Genomic DNA, 17,203 nt, shown 5'->3' on the forward strand with positions numbered 1-17,203 from the left:
CTTTACATTTATTTGGCTTATGATCTTGGAAGAGTGGTGATGAAACATTGTGGATTAATGATTTTGAAAAGGTTTTTGTATTAATGGCCAAGGGCCAATTCATTTTGTAAAAATGAGAGAGTGCTCTAAAGCCTTCTGATTATTATTGGGCATGTGCTAGACTCAATTGTGAGTAAAGGATTAAAGAAGAGAAAAGTATGCATTAAAGGCTGTACAAGAGAAAAGGATGGCTAAAGGAAAGGACATGCCTTGGCAATGAGAGGATCACATATCCTTGTACTGTGGCTCATGCATTACTTCAAAATATTATAAATACTCAAGGTGTGGGATCACGAGCCACACACCTTGAGGGGGGAGATTGTACCCTATGCTTTGCTTTGTGTCCTCTTTTGTTTCATGGTATTTCCATTCTTCTCTTTCATGTATTCTAGTGTATTTGTATTTTTATTTTGGCATTAGCAATTCACGTTACAGCAACTCTAATCATGCGCAATCTAAAAAAGTTCAAGCTCAAGAGATGCAGACACTGCAAGAAGATTCCCTTTGAGGTGGCACTTCTGGGTAGTGAAACATGTTTAGCTAAGTGTTCAAAACTATGGAAGGGAATGTGGCAAGTCTGGGAATCTCAACACGTTTGTATATCAAGTGGAAGGGCTTTTCAAGAAAAACGAGCACCTTTTGCATTCAAGATTCAATTTGGTTCCCAATAAACTGGCCGAACGCTCAGATAAGCGACAAGACTTGAAAGGAGCCCTCACGCTCAACAAGAAGGGGATACAAATCTGGGGAGACTTATGGAACCTAGAGCAGGGAAAATGGTTGGAAAACAAAAATCTGATGACTATTTATTCCATCTCAACAGATTCAACCTGAGGATAATTCATGAGAGACAGAGGCTCTGGACAAGAGAAAGCCTATTGTGGATGGGAGGCTGCCTCAAACCGGTCCTGAGGGAATTCAAATGGGTCGGACAAAAATAGTTAACTCCGATCCCAATTTGGGTAGAAGGTTAGGAAGAAATACTAATGACCTCAACTTGAAATGGCACAGGAGAGATTCTTTGGGGACGTGGGAGGAGATTCAAAAAAGTATGGGACAAAAACATCTCTGAGAAGCAATCCTACTTGCTTTGGCTAATCCTACACAAAAGAGCATGGATGGCTAAAAGAGCTCATAGGATCGGACATGATAATGGCATCTACAAGCAATGTAGAAGCACCCAAGAGGAAATTCCATACTTATTCCTCAATTGTAGACAATCCAAAACGTTATGGTCTTCAGCTCAGATCCATCATGCCCGATTACCACTAAACTATGCTTATCTCCTCTTGGGAGACACCCCTAACAAAGCTCTACCAAACTAGAACACCTTCCGAGCCTCGACGAGGCCTTGACACTTTGGTCAATCTGGCTCTCCCGGTGTGCAAAAGTTATTAATAATGAAATTGTTGATGCTACTAATGTCTTCTTAAATTCATGTATGCAACCAGGAGCGTAGTGACATTCTTCAGAAGATCCTCACAACTCAGACACAGTCTACAAGTCGTCACTCAGAAAGAATATGATCTTGTCCCCATGAAGAAAATAGCTTGCTGGAGTAGATATGACTATTTGCGGAGAAGGAAGCATATGAAAGAGAACAACCCCAATACTAAGAGAAGGAAAGCCCGATTCCTCTGCAGACCGCTACTCCTCCTCCTACTTCTCCTGATCCCATCTCTATACCTACCAGTGCGCCTGAAAAGAGAGCAGCGTTGCAAACGGGCTTGCATGCACAAGCACAAAAAAGCTCTGCCCCTGTTGAATTGTAGAAAGTTTTGCCAAACCTTCCTTCATACAAAAGACCGGTGTCTTGCACAAACCCGGCGAGTGTATCAGCTAAAGTGCGCAATGAAATCATGTCAAGGGAGAAATTCATGCAGACCCTATAGAGACCAACCAGAGAATCTAGAGAAGAGCCAGGGAAGGCCCAGAAACGACAACGTCCATGTCCTTACCTTCACATTCCAAGCAACGTTGTCATCAAGGTGGAATCCCACGTGGAGCCGAAGGAAGAAGACAACTGAAATACCTCCCAAATCAGTTGATAGACTCTTTGATATCAATACGGTCTCCCCCTGTGTAGGGGAAGGAGCGGTTTTGTTTTTTTTGGTGATGCAAAATTCTTGACTTTATAATATAAACCCACATTTTACCCCCAAAAAAAAGTTTTCCAAGTAAGTAATATTTATTTATTTTTCTTAATTAGTATTACAATAAGTGTAACTTCTTTTGAAATTTTGTATAAAGATATTTCAAACAAGTAATCTACTAACGATCTCTTGAATGCATCTTGTAGGTTTATGGCTTTCAAAGGGGGAAGCGAGTAAAGATTTTACATAAGTACTCAAAAGGGGGGAAAGAGTTCTCCATGAGATGATAGTTTTAGCTTTAATTTCCCAAAAGATATAGACTCTATGCAACAAATCTAAGGAGTTGTCCTTGAGAGTTTGTCTTGAATTAATGGAACTGCAGAACCGACATATAACTTGATAAGAGACTAGAGGCCCTGCTGAGTCCGTGCTTCAGAGTTTGTGTTGAAATGGAATTCCTCTTGGGCTCTCTTCACAGAAACGACGTCGGACGTATAAGATTAAAGTAATCCAGCGTCGACACGCACTCCGAGTCCCATGTGGTTCCTGCAAATCGTTTGACTCACAATACTGCGTACTCTGCAATTTTACTGTTTGAACAGTCGTAGCCTGTAGGACCTAGGTAGATGCACATCACCACGCAGCGTACTCTGCAATTTTACGGTTTGAACAGTCGTAGCCTGTAGGACCTAGGTAGATGCACATCACCACGCAGCGTACTCTGCATTTACTCAAATTTTCAAAGGCCTGATTATTTACTCGATGCCCGAGGCCCGGAACAAACCAACAGACGTGCACGCGGTACTCTAGTGCCATTACTGTTTGAACAGTAGGATCTACAAATCGTTCGAATCACGACGTGGACGGTGGTGTACTCTGCCTTTACTTGATTAAGTTGAAGTTTATCTAGTGGATGCCGGAACAAACAACACGAGATGAACGCGGCTTGCAAGATCCAATGAAACATCCTATCGTTCCAATAATCCGATACGCTTGTAAGTTGTAAGTTGACTGAGAGCAATGACTCATCAGCATATCTGTTAAACTTCAAAGGCTTTCACCAACCCACTATCGCTAGTCTGCGAGTGCTGCGTGTTTTTAAAATGCGCGTGCAATTAATGCACATAGAAACCTGCTGACACATGTTTGAAATTTAAATTAGGAAATTATCGGATGAGGATTTGCATTAGGATCGATAGCCAGAGCTTAAGCCTGAGTGGATAAGGATTAAACTCGCACCTTCCCAGTATAAATGTAAGTTGTGGGCTCTCAAGATTTGCATTTAGAGACCATGGATCCGGCACGTATTCTCTTGCTTTCGCTTGTCGTGCTAGCTGTCCTGGCGGGCTTTGTGGTGGCAGAAGGAGAGTCCTACGGGGGCGACCATGGAGAAGGTGGGTACCATGGAGGCGACCAAGGGGGTGGCTATCACGGAGGTGGGTACAATGGAGGCGGCTATCATGGCGGAGGTGGCGAACATGAAGGAGGTGGAGGTGGTTACCATGGAGGTGGCGACCAAGGCGGAGGTGGTTACCATGGAGGTGGAGGTGGCTACCAAGGCGGGGGTGGCTACCATGGAGGAGGTGGCCACAAGGGCGGTCCTCCATGAGGAACCAGGTAAGAGAATGAGTCAACTTGTTTGTTAATCGTTAGCATGCGACGATTATTCGTTTTTCCTTCGGCAACTCTGATCTTAATTTCGCGACACTATCCCCAGATCTATAACTCTGATAGTAATGTGCTTTACGTTGTATTTGCAGCCATATTTATGGAAACTCTATGTAGTCTTTGTTCTCAGTTGATTTGCGAAACGGTGTTTCGATTTCAATATCTGGTGTGAGGCGGTTGTTTTGTTCTTCCTCGTTGCGTTTACAGTAATAATATGCAGGGCTACTGTGTTTCTTTGTCATTGTACTGACGGCGAGTGTGGTCGCAGACAAGAGCGAGTTGAACTGGTACCGAGTATAGCTTCTGTGCAAACTCTGGACTCCCGCAATCCCGAAAAAGGGAGTTCCAGCGTGCCTCTTCCAAAGCTTTCTCCTCGCGTCCAATGTATATGTCCCGCTCGCAAGAATAAAAGAGGCAGTTTTTTTTAAGATGAGGGTACGCTGATGCCTGCATCGGGTGAATTATAGCTCCTTGCTTGTCTGTGAATGTTATAAGCTGTTGCTTCTTGTTTGCTGTGAAATTTGAATGCATCGCATAAACTCTTTGCAACTTTAAATGCATCGCATACGCCTTATGAGTTACGCATCTGCCGGCTACACACCGACTCATGTTTATCCCAACACTTGAAGGGGCTGGACGCCGCTGGACAGTGTGGATCTGGACTCTTAAGAAAAGCTAATTCGATTTAACGCTCCGAGGTACGTTTTATGGATAGAAACGAAAAATTAGTCCTCGCGTTCAGAGTAGGGTTTTTCAGCACTTCTATTCCTTTCAAGTGGGTACTTCCAAGCAATTCTAAGAAGAGAACGATTACAATGTTTGATGCCTCTCAAGAAGGATTCTTTATGCACAAAATCTGTATATAATCTTCGAGATGTTGATGACATGATTTCTATTTTAAACGTGGGTGAAAATATAATTTTAAAATAAAAGAGTGATCAACCTTTTTATGTGATATGCACTTCTTTAAGAGTACTCTTAAGGTCACTAATTTGACTATTTTCATATGTTGTCTTAACAGTCTTACAATCGTTCTCCATACATGAAGAAGATCAACCTTTTTATGTGATACATATGCACTTCTTTAAGAGTACTTTTAAGGTCACTAATTTGACTATTTTCATATGTTGTCTTAACAGTTTTACAATCGTTCTCCATACATGTTCTTCATAGATAATTCTGTTGCCTACTTTTTACTTTTCAAATTGAAATCATGATTAGATGAATAATATTCTTGTAATGTTCAAAGATATTTAATATGCTCTTGTATTTTTAACATGAAATATGTTTGGTTTTGGTGTTTACTATCTTCTCAATTGTATGCTCTTGTATTTTTAACACGAAATATGTTTGGTCATTGGTATCTACTCATTGAAACGCACACTTGAAATAGAGCTCCACATTAATTTTGAAAGTGAATCATTATCATTAGGGTTCCACATTATTAGGTCATTCTCGATTACATCCAAATCATCATGGTTGTGACCAATTGAGAAGTGTACTAAATTACATTTGAAATTGATTAATTCGAACTTATGCATAATGCATCTTTTCTTCATACTCCAACTTCCAAGAGTGACTTTGCATCTAGTAAACAATTCTTGTAAGTAATGTGGCCTAGTCTACCTAGTCCTTGAGTTTGGTGTCTCTTGTCACTTTTGGGTCATCCAAGTGTTACTTTGGTTGGTGACTTTACAAACCTAACAATAATTTTCCATACCCAAATTTCCATTAGGTAAAATGGGGTCCTCCATTTTCATAGGCCAACATTTAGGCTCATCAACACCTTTAAAACTATGCGTGATAGGGTGGAGAGGTGACACGCAAAGAAGCTCTATGTTGTTTTTGATGGACTGTGCCCTCTTTGCGTTCCTCCATGACGACCAAGAAATTACACATTGCTACTGTTTGAAGTCGAGATGAAGATGAGAATAAGGAAATTGAAAAAGGTGATGGCGTAGATGGCAAAGACGATGAAGAATCACAATGAAGTGGAGACAACAAATGGCTAAAGATGGATGTCTTGTCACTTGAATGGTTCCATGATGCCATGGAACACTGTGTTTATGGGTATTATCAATCGAAATTAATGCCCTTGTAATCCTGATTACATAGTCTGCCACATAGCTGCATGCAATTCTTTCCTTCCACTGTCGGCACACAATCAACCAAGGCATTCTCAATCGAGTGACTTGATTTCGAGCATTTTGTTACCAATGTACCTATTGCCTTGCATGGTTCACTTTGCTTCCATTATACAGTTGCAAATCCTCAAGTTGTATCGTCCCATTAGAAAAAAACTTCAGTCAACCTATAGGGCCTATTCCACCCAAGTTTGAAATTCCTTTTTAGGGATCCCGGCTTGGCATTATATAGTAACACAAACATACCCTTTTCCAAGTGATTAGGCACAATATGCCTATCATGGCATGCTTTCCTTTTGCGGTGAATCACTTGTTGTGAGCATACTACTCGGAGACGCAGTTCATCCAGGTGGTTTAGTTGATGCAATCGTCACTTGGTTGCCTCGGAGATGTTCAGTTGCTACTTAGAGACATGGAACAATAAATTCTAAGGGAACTATAGCTTCCAATCCAAAAGCCATACGAAAAGGTGTTAGATTAGTAGTGACTTTATAGGCAGTTCGGAAAGCCCAAAGAGCAGCATGAAGTTTAGCATTCCAATTACTCTTATGAGACTGCACAATCTTAGTCAAGATTAACTTGAGTGTCTTATTGGTTGATTCAGCGTTACCATTACCACCAGCATAGTAAGTTGTTGAAGCTGTATGCATAATCTTGAATTCATCCTTCTGCAACTCCATAACTTCATTCAAAAAATGTGAGTCTTGATCATTGACAAGCTGTATGGGGCATTGATCTCTGCAAATGATATTTTGAATGACAAATTTAGTTGTACTCTGAGCTTAGTTATCTCGGAGTTCCTTAGCTCTGTCCACTTACTAGCATAATCAGCAGCCACTATGATATACTTATTAAGTGTAAACCTGACAGGTTTGAAAGGGCTAACAAAGTCCAATCCCCATCTTTGGAATGCTTCCGATGGCCGAGTAGGCTGTGGCGGCATAGAGTGATTAGGTAAAAGACGACCGGTGAGTTAATAGACATCACATTGGATACACTTGGTCTAAGCATCCTTAAACAAAGTCTCCCACAGGAGACCTGCTTGCAAGATTTTCAGAGCAGTCAATTCTCCTTGGAAATGTTCACTGGATAGGCTCAACTGTACCTCCCGCAAGACTATGGCACATTTATGAGGCATAATCAGTTGACATAAAACACCATCTGCTCATTGTGGATACATGTATCGACCAATGAGGGTGAATTTCCAAGCCTCCCCTAGGATTGTCACCGGGGGATTCCAAAAATACATGAAAATTGGTGCATGAGTTGTGTGGTCAAATTTGCAAGATTGGGTGGGGCTCACATAGCAAGAGGGTAGTGGATATACTGCTTGTATCTTCCATCTTCTCACTTGCTGCATAAGAAAAACATAGGACTGGTTGTTTCTCTGTGGACGTAGCCCACATTGGGTGAATCACGTATATCGGTGTCTCTTCGTCTCTTCCATTATGTGCATTTTTTGTATTGTGTATTTTACTGGTGGGCGTTCCCACAGTTCTCTTTTACCAATGCAAAGCAAAAGTAAAACAAAACTTATTCTAGTTAACCAAAGTCAACTTTCTTGACCATCGTCAGTGCAATAAAGATTCCTCTTTATGTCTTGGGAGAAATACCAATTGGGTGACATCCCCTTGGCTTCTCATCAGTTCTCCTCAACTGAAAAGATTCTTGATACAATTGTAAAACTTGAGGATACCTCCTGTCTTGGTGTCAATTGCCTAATAGTTCTGGTACTTGGCAAGATACCGGTAGGGTGCTTTTCTTCTCTGTGTAGTATGCAATCTTTGCTAGAGGATCTCCTACATCTCTTCCATCTAAAGTGGATCTTGGAATCTGGTACGTTTCGATCGTTGACCTAGATCGGTCTTGTTGCATTCTCTGGTCCTGTTGGTCGAATGGTCTTCCAGAGCACTAGGCAGCCACGCACCCCTCTTTTTGTATCTAAAACACTTGCTTTCTACAAGGAGATTCTTGCTTTCTTTGGCATTTCTTGCTCTTTAAGAGCACTGGGCAGCCATAGGCCCTTCTTTTTCTTGGCAAATTCATGCCCTTGTTTCTTGTGGAGTTGACGGCTTTGCCTTTCACGGGCTCTGACTCTTGCCCTTTATGTTGGTGGTGGAAGGAAAGTGTTCCAAAACAGTCCTAAGACTCTAATAATAGAAATCCATCAATTTTTCCATACTCTACTTATCATCTTTCTTGCAAATAACTTGAACAGTTCCGTAATAAGATGGGGCTGCTTCTTCCAAGGGCTTTGTTTTTCCTTTGGCTTCTTTGGCTGCAACTCCACCTTTGATTCCCAAATAAGGGAAAGAAACACTTGCCCAATGATCACTTGTACCGATACTTGAGCGCATCAGGCTCTAACGACTTCTAATTTATGAGTAGTGTTTCCCTAAAACAAATTCAAGAAAACAATCCACTATTCTCCTTGCATTGCTATACAAGGGTTAGATCTTCATAAGACAAGCTTTATCAACATAAAAGAGATACTTAGCCTTAATAAAACTGCTTCTTGGAATATTTCCATATCCTCTTTCTTTGAGAATCCTCTCATATCTTTCTGAATGAATTGTTAAACTCCATATTGATACTCTTCCAAGTATTATAAAGCTCAACTTGGAAGTTCCTTAGGAAAGAACTGTGCATTGGAGAATATTTGCAATTCTATTTGATGATCTGGTGCTTCTTTATACATAAAATATCTTCCTAGAAAACACTTACCTTGTTGGTCGGACATAAACTTGGAGTGTCATGCGCCCTCATAAGAACTTTCGTTTATTCAATACACAATTTTCAACAAGGGAACTATGGAATGATAAAAATCTTGACTTGGTCGATGATGATCATATTCAATACTGTTATATAGAGAGTTGGTACTTGAGCATGTCATGCTCCACAAGAAAACAACAAAACTGGATTTCATAACTGAAGCTTCTCTGGAACTGAGATAATATGACTTGGAACTGAAATACTTTGTCAATAATGACCACATGGAATTCTGCCATAAAGAATCGGATACTTAATCATCTCATCCTCTATAAGGACATAACTGATTATCATGATTAGTTATCGTTACTCACTAAATTCCCTATTTGAAGATCATAAAATTAGACCCATGACTAGTAACTTGCCATCTTTGAACACACTAGGGTCTAATCTTGAATCTATCATGGATGTAACTCTTCAATTCATAAAAGATACACATGTAGTCTTTGACACTTCTCCTTTGTGGCCTAAGCTGCTTAAACCCATAAACTGGATATAATAAATTTGAGATTGTTTTGTCCTGATACTATGTAATCCTCCTACGAACTTAACTGATTATCATGATTAGTTATCATCACTCAATTCCCTAATTGAAGATCATAAAATCAGATGCATGACTATTAACTTGCCAACTTTGGACGTACTACCCTCAAATAGGGTCTAATCTTGAATCTGTCATGGATGTAACTCTTCAATTCATAAAAGATACACACGTAGTCTCTGACCCATAAATTGGATATAATAACTTTGAGATGGTACTATGTGTACAAAAGTTTGATGAGACCAAATAAATAGTCCATAGCATAGATCTTCGCAATGGAGTGCGGGAAAAGAGAAGAGAGAAGCACCACGTGCAACACTACAGCATAGAAGTAAGGGTTGGACCTCTCTGAAGGTCTTTATTGCAATAGAAAATAATTTGTACAATTGCCTCTAAGAAGAGCATGAAGCTGAGTACAACTCTTGAATGATTCTGGGAGGCATGGGGCCTTTCTTTTATAGACTAGGCCTAGCAAAAAGCTAGGGCTTGCTTTCTGAAAGCTACTTTTACATAAATGCCAATCTTTTTAGGCTATCTTTTTCATTCTGGTGCTTTTGGTGCCTTTTTAAATCTCTTGGGTCCTCCTTTTAAAGAGGCACCCCCTTGTCCATGCTTTTAGGCCTTGCTTTTTGTGCTTTTCTCCCCACTCTTGTGGGCTCGGGGGGATCACTATGTATAAACCCTCTATATCACGTGCGTTCAAGGCCTATATTTAAAATCCCTTATCTGTAAATTTTTTCATTAATAAAATGTACCCCTTTTCTATACAAATCTGTAAATTTTTTCCAAAACTATTTTAAATAGTCCCTTATGTATATTTATTTCTGTAAATTTTAGGAATAAAAAATATCCTTCTTTTGAACTCACGTGATAGGGTTACATATGATGAGTGACCCCCCCGAGCTTGTGGGACTTGCTTTTTGTGCTTTTCTCCCAACTCTTGGGTCCTTTGTGCACTCTCTTAGGTCCTACACATTGCACAAACAAGTTCCAGCACTTTAACCCATTAGAGGTTAGCCAAATGCATGCATTTCTAGTTCTTGGACTAATCCTAGCCCCTGGGTGGCATTCCCACAGTTCTCTTTTACCAATGCAAAGCGAAAGCAAAACAAAGCTTATTCTAGTTAGCCAAAATCAACTTTCTTGACCATCGTCAATGCAATAAAGAGTCCTCTTTATGTCTTGGGAGGTGACATTGGTGCTTTTCCCTTCAACTCTCCGGCAATTTTAGTGGAAACTCCTTTCATGCCTTCCAATTGACAGCTTTGTCTTATGGGCCATTATTTGCAGAAGGTGCAGCTTGACTTTTTGACCGGGTAACCTCTTGGGCTTCCATCGCATCTAGTAGCTTGGCCACAACTGGTCAGCATTCTGCATCCACTTCTTTCTATTCCATATTGGTTTTAAGAAACTTTAAATGCTCAGTCCAAATTGGACAATCAGATCGCAGATGATTCTCTCTGTAACATAAACATTTTTTTCTTAGAAGGATCTATCTTCTTGTCCTTTCCATTCTTATCATTGCCTTTTTGATTGGGGCGTGACGGTTTGCCATTGTTTGGCTGAGTATCACTTGGTTTGCTGATTCTTGGCGATTTTTACCATTGAGCCAATAGTCCGAGTCATCATGCACAAACTTAGTACAAGTTTTGCAAATACTTGGTTTTGCAATTATCTCCAGTGTGAGCACTTCGTAACACCTATTGCAGGTTTCCCTGAAATGCCCAATTCCTTCAGTGTCTTTTTTAGCTCGATCTTAAGCTTGTCTTTTTTTGTTGGTGTTTCTTCAATGTCGTTGTCTGCGTCTTTCTTCTTTGTTTTTTCCCTTAAAGCCTTCACTCTTTCCAGAGTTACAGCTTGATCGACCAACTCTTCATATGTCTTGGTTGGATTGATTATTTCCGGCCTACGTAAGTCAAGGTGAGTGCAAATTGTAATCAACAAAGCTCTCATAGACTTGTCATTTGGCACAGTAGTCAACTGATTTATAAAGGCTCGCATCTTAAGTACAAAGTCTTGGATAGATTCTTCTTTGTTCTGTTCTAGTTCACTTAATTTTGTGTGAACATCTTCCTTGCTGAGTTCTTATTTGAATCGATGCAGGAAGGTTTCTAACATAGCATACCAATCAGGAAAATACCCAATTAGAAATTCATTAAATCCTCGGGGGGGTCACTCATCATATGTAACCCTATCACATGAGTTCAACAGAAGGATATTTTTTATTTCTAAAATTTACAGAAATAAATATACATAAGGGACTATTTAAAATAGTTTTGAGAAAAATTTACAGATTTGTATAGAAAAGGGGTACATTTTATTAATAAAAAATTTACAGATAAGGGATTTTAGAAATAGGCCTTGAACGCACGTGGTATAGAGGGTTTATACATAGTGACCCCCCCGAGATTAAATCACCTGTGTGCATTCTCAATCAAAGTACACGGGAAATAGTCAATGCATTCTTCATCTGTTCTAGCACTATCTATATGACACACCCCCAAGAAATTTTAAATGTGAGTATATGGGTCTGCATCATCAATACCCTTGAAATTCTGAAAATTTACTTTGATATTTGAGTTAGTCTTAAATCTCTCCACCCGTTCTATAGGTCTTCGACTCGGCTTGCTCCATAAGTTGGGTAAGCAAGAGGTCCACTCGGGAAAATAGGAGATCCAAGTCTCCATCTATCATATCTATCTTCATGTGTATGGATACACTGACGACCCATTCCCAATGGACCCATTGGAACATTTTATGACCAACAAGTTGACTCGGATTTTGATCTATGGATAAAGGAACTCAAGAAATTGCCTTAGCTGCACTATATTCACCTCTTCAAGAACTCGGTGGTGCCTTTCTCCCTCAGAAGCGTTGGCTAGTCTCCTTCAATCACACCTTTCTCGACGAAATTCTTTTGGAAGAACAATCAAGTATCAAAGAAGTCTTTCTCTTCGTTCATTGTTGTAATCTTCATGCTCCTTTGAGGATCCACTGAGCAAATAGCCAACCATTCAAAGTCCAAACTTTCTGTAGAAGAATGCTTGGACTCCATTTGCCAGGACGAACCTTCATCTCCAAGTCTTCTGGAACGTCTCAGCCTATGTCCACCCATGAGGTAGCGAGGCCGACCTGTGCTCTTCGCTCCTATTGGACAATTGATGCTTCTGCTAATCTCCTTCGGGAACCCAGCTCTGGCGCTGAACCAGCATAGTAATTGATGACTTAATGCCTCAAACTATTTGATGCATGCAATGAACTTAATCAAACTGATCATTTCGAAAATGAAAACACAAGCTCAAGAACTGAGAAGAAACTTGAGACAACAAATGACTCAATAACTCTCACAAAAGAACACTTCAAACTTCTATCAAAATGAGCTCATTCCTACGGGGCTTTTTGCTCTTTACAACAATCATAAACAGCCACAAAGGCTCTACCACAAAGGCTTACCATGCACACACACAAACGGCTTCTACATGCAATATGAATTGCAACACCGCCTAGAGCCTGCGATCTCAAAGGAGCTTGTCCTCCTGCATGATATTCGGCCAACCGACCTCGCATACACACCAAGAGTCCTCCACCTCCCTGAGCGCATGGGAGTCGACCCTCAAAACCTGGCTTCTGGAGTAGGGCGACCCTTGTCGAACAATTTCATTCCATGCAAAACTGTCCACGTGGTCTCCAGACTCCCATGCATGGACCAATAAACTACTAAACACTTCATTTCAACCAATGAGCTTTCAGATTTTATGACCACTCTCTAACCTAAGTCACCCATGAGGATGGCTTGCTAACAATCCCTCCCTCAGCCAAAATAGGGAGGAGCACAAAAAACAAAACTAATGCTCACAAAGAGCTCTAACCAAATACGCTCACAAAGAGCAACTCACAGCTCACAAAGAACTTGAATGTTCAGTGCTGACAAAGAGCTCATCACCGATTGCTCACAAAGAGCCAAGTAAGATTGCTCACAAAGAGCATGACTTCAAAAAGCAAAATCCTGATCATCAAGACGATCCACCTCAACCAGCATCGATGTCTCCTTCTTGTGTTCTTCTTCCACTGCTAGTGCCTTGTCCTTGGTCGTCTTCAACTGCTTGTCTCGTTGTTTCGTGTAGCAGAATTTCTCCAAGTGTCCCTGTTTCCCACAGTAATTGCATCTTCTAGTTTCACGTGCAGTCTTCTTCTTCTTGTCAGTTGCAGCATACGCTCTGTTGTCAAACAATGGACTATTATTACGCTTTTCTTCAATCATCACCATCTCTACACAGTTGAGAAAATCCGAGTCATCATCAAGACGTAGTATACGAACTATTTCTCCATATTGCTCGGTAGACTTCTCAATAAGATCGCCTTCTTGTCTTCGTCCTCGACCCGTGCTCCAAGATCACTATGCTGTCGGAGGAGTGCTTGCATGCGATTTAGAAATACTCGTAGTGTCTCCGATTCATCCATCTAAGGTCAAATAAATCTTGTTTTAGATTAGACTTTGAATGCTTCATAAGAACACCAAAGAGGGTCTCTAGAGTGTGCTAGTTCTCAGCTGCGGTTGCTTTTACGTCAAGATGATGAAATTATTGCTTTCTCATCTTTCTTCTCCCAGAGAGGTATCTTGTCAGTGTCATGAGAACATTCTTTTGGCTTCTTTTCCGTGCCACGCTTCAATCCTTGTTGCATGAAAGCAAATGTGTGGCCAATTGCCATGATGCGAAATTTTTGCCATTGAAGGTTACCAGAGTAGCTCCATGCTTATCCTTCTTAGATGGATCCATGCTCACAGTCTTTGATGGTTGAGAAGAGCTTTGAAAAACGTGCTCTTCGCTCCTGTTGGACAGTCGATGCTTTTGCCAACCTCCTTCGGTAATCCAACTTTCGCTTTGAAATTGCACCAGCTCGTATGGTTGGATTTAGCTAATTCCTTTGATTCAGAAACTCTTCACGCCTGGCCGCATATCTGCGTGTTCTTTCTAAGCGTGTTAGACATTGGCTAAGTCATGGATTAAGCGATTGATTGTGCGGATGCTTTTAGAAGTCCACACTCCAGTCTTCAAACACAACACCAGACTGCGCCACTTGTCTGTAGTTACTCTGAGAAACTTTTTGTAGTAATTCACAACACCCGATAATTGCTTGAGCTCGTCGCTAGTCAACATAGACCTCCCAATGATTGTGCACTCAATTCTAAGCTTTCTAAACTCAATCCACTAAATTCCCCTAACCAGCAGCAGGCCAACTCGCAAATTCAATTGATTCTTCCCCAACAAGATCACCAAATGTTGACGTTTTAGTTTGCTCACCCCTGACGGCTAACTCACATGTGCTTTGGGTCTAATGCCCTCGGTACGTGAACCCAACTGTGCAGTGCTCGAATGAAGATGCTTGCTCTTGCAATCTTTAGAACAACTGTCGATGTGAATGCTCGATGGTGTTAAAATGTAGATGCCAACTAAACACTCGGAGGTCGGGGTTTGCTATTGCAGGGGAAAGCATGTGATGACGGGTAAACCATGTAGACAAATATGCATAGTAACAATAGAGTTTGGAAGTAAAATCACTCTTGTGTTAAAAAACTCTGATACAACAAAGACACCTCCGCTTGAATTGTTCACTCTATAGACAACTTCTATCCTAGCAAGCCATGTGAGAGGGAGAGCTTGAACTCTACAGTCGTCTCTCTCTCTCTGCTCCCTGTTACAAAGCCTTTTTGAACTACTGCAAAAACGCCTTCTTGATTCGGCAAGCTCGGCTCGCTGTACCGCTGCTCGCCATTGGTCCCCTGCCCTTAGTTGTTTGCTTCAAGCACGGGGTCACTACTTCCTGCTACCAGTGCTGGCTATTCAGTTAAGGCCTTCCCCATGTATTTCACTTGCAAAAGCAGATTTCTGTTTCCATCTTTAGCTTTGACTTTGTGCTGAGATAATATTGGTTGTTTTCCGAATTGCAGCTCTGCTTTCAGTGCAATTACAAAGCTTCTCGAATTACCGAGGCTAGGCTTCTATTTTGTCGTCATGTTCTTCTCAGACGTCATGACAATCCACTTTTTCTTTCTTGTAAGTGCAAACATATTTTTACGTCTTGTGGATCTCTTCATAGGGTTTTCTAGTAGTTGAAAGCGAGCCACTGTATCTCCTCTTTTGTGCTGTGCTATTAAAGGTTCCTTGTGGGTTGTTCAGGTACGGAACACGGGAAGTTGGTTGGAAATAGGACAGACCATCAGCCACTTTGGTATTATGAGTGCTCAAGTTGTGTTTGTACTATTACTCTTTGCCATTACGAATGCGTTTACGAGGGATATTATTATTGCCCCTCGACAACAGTTTCTTTTCAAATCAACGTAAATGTATGTTCAATTTTTTGTTTTACCATATTATATTTAATCTAAATCTGCATTGTAAGTTAAATAGGTTCTTCCTTGCAAAATTGATAAGCGATTCTTTATTCTTTATCCTCAAGGCTTCTGTAGGTGGAAGGAAGTGCCATTCCTTCTATGGTTTATGGCATGCATATAAATTATAGCCATAAACCTTCTGTTGCATCTCATTAAGGGTTGCTGTGAGCATGTCTAGGATCTTATTGGCCTAAAAATATAAAAATATTCAAGGGGATGTAAGGAAGTTATTTCTTGTACTGCGCATCTCACTAAGAGTTGTAAAAGCTTGCCGAGGATCTTACAATTTTATGGGGCCCAAAATTTGAGAAATATTGACGTGGATGTAAAGACCATACTTGAAACAGGAGGGTGCTATCCCTTCAAATGTTGATCGTAAAGAATTCTTTAATATTAGTTCATCTGTATTGTTTCGTATTGAGCTCAAGCATGTCTGGATGAAAGTGCATAGTTTATAGATTCAAATGAACAAGCTAGTACACAGGCCATGATCGATACAACTGTTCCCATGGACATATGCACCTGTTGATATCAAATTCGAGTATATGAAACGAAGGTTGGCTGGATCTCAAATTCTTTGGCATATGAGAGTGCAAGTTGATTTAGGCTTTAAGGCTATAGAGTAGTACATTGGAAATTAGAGTCAAGATTTCATTATGAGGCATGCTACAGGAATGTGCAAATCTTGAATTCGAGTGTTGGAAAAATGTGGAAAATACGTCTCAAATTGTATATTCCAGAGGGCCAATGGAACAAGGGCTGGCTGGATCTCAGATTCTTTTGCACAGGAGAGTGTCCTTATAGCAACATGTAGGTTTGAAAGCTGGCGATTGAGTATTTGATGAAAGGCATGCTGTAGGAAAGTGCCTGTCTTGAATTCTTAGTTTTGGAAAAAAGATAGGATCTGCTTGTCAGTAAATATATCTTGGCAGCTTTGTTTGCTCTGCCCCGTGGCAAATAGCGCCTGCTTATTCCTTCGCTAGGTGGAGGCTAACCTGGGGGATTCTTGCTCTTTTTGAGGTGTTTCTGTCACAATACCTCTAAGTTGTTGCCTTCTGGCCATCTTCCTATGTACATCTAAAATAAAGTCTTTTGTTTTAAGCAAAGGTATCCTTTCATATCATAGTCATTTATCCCTAGTTGAATGTATGTTTGGTATGCTTGCTTCAAGGACCTTTCTCATCGACAGAGGTAAACTTTCTTTTTATGCAGTCTCCATTTTTAAAAATTCATCATTGATTAAATGAATTGCTCTATGAACAAACTCAATCTTAACAGCATGCTCAACCTTGTTCAATTTTTTTAAAGTATCACTCTCAGCTTGCATATAGGACATAAGAAGGCATATCATGAGCAAGAAACAGCTTAATGTTTATCAACCTCATTGGTCGTTGATTTCTTTTGGCCGTTTCTCTATTTGAAAGTATGCTTGTGGTACTGATGCACATTCACAAACTAAATATGGTTCATGACAATTCAAATACATGATAATAAGACTGTAGGCCCATGGATTAAAGGCTTGGTGTCGCGTGTCAAGCTCTACATGGTGTTCATC

General features: G+C 40.6%; 1 long non-coding RNA gene across 1 annotated transcript; it reads left to right on the forward strand.

The window, feature by feature from the left end:
* The first annotated feature begins 3,314 nt into the window (after nucleotides 1–3,314).
* Nucleotides 3,315–4,233, forward strand: LOC147889292 (uncharacterized). The gene is made up of 3 exons (XR_015542953.1): nucleotides 3,315–3,640; nucleotides 3,713–3,749; nucleotides 4,069–4,233. It is a non-coding gene; the product is annotated as an uncharacterized LOC147889292 (long non-coding RNA).
* Nucleotides 4,234–17,203: the final 12,970 nt, after the last annotated feature.

This window comes from Dipteris shenzhenensis, chromosome 20 (assembly GCF_047967505.1).
Source record: "Dipteris shenzhenensis isolate YYH24624 ecotype China chromosome 20, Dip_SZ_1.0, whole genome shotgun sequence".
In the NCBI taxonomy this organism is placed as follows: Eukaryota; Viridiplantae; Streptophyta; class Polypodiopsida; order Gleicheniales; family Dipteridaceae; genus Dipteris; species Dipteris shenzhenensis.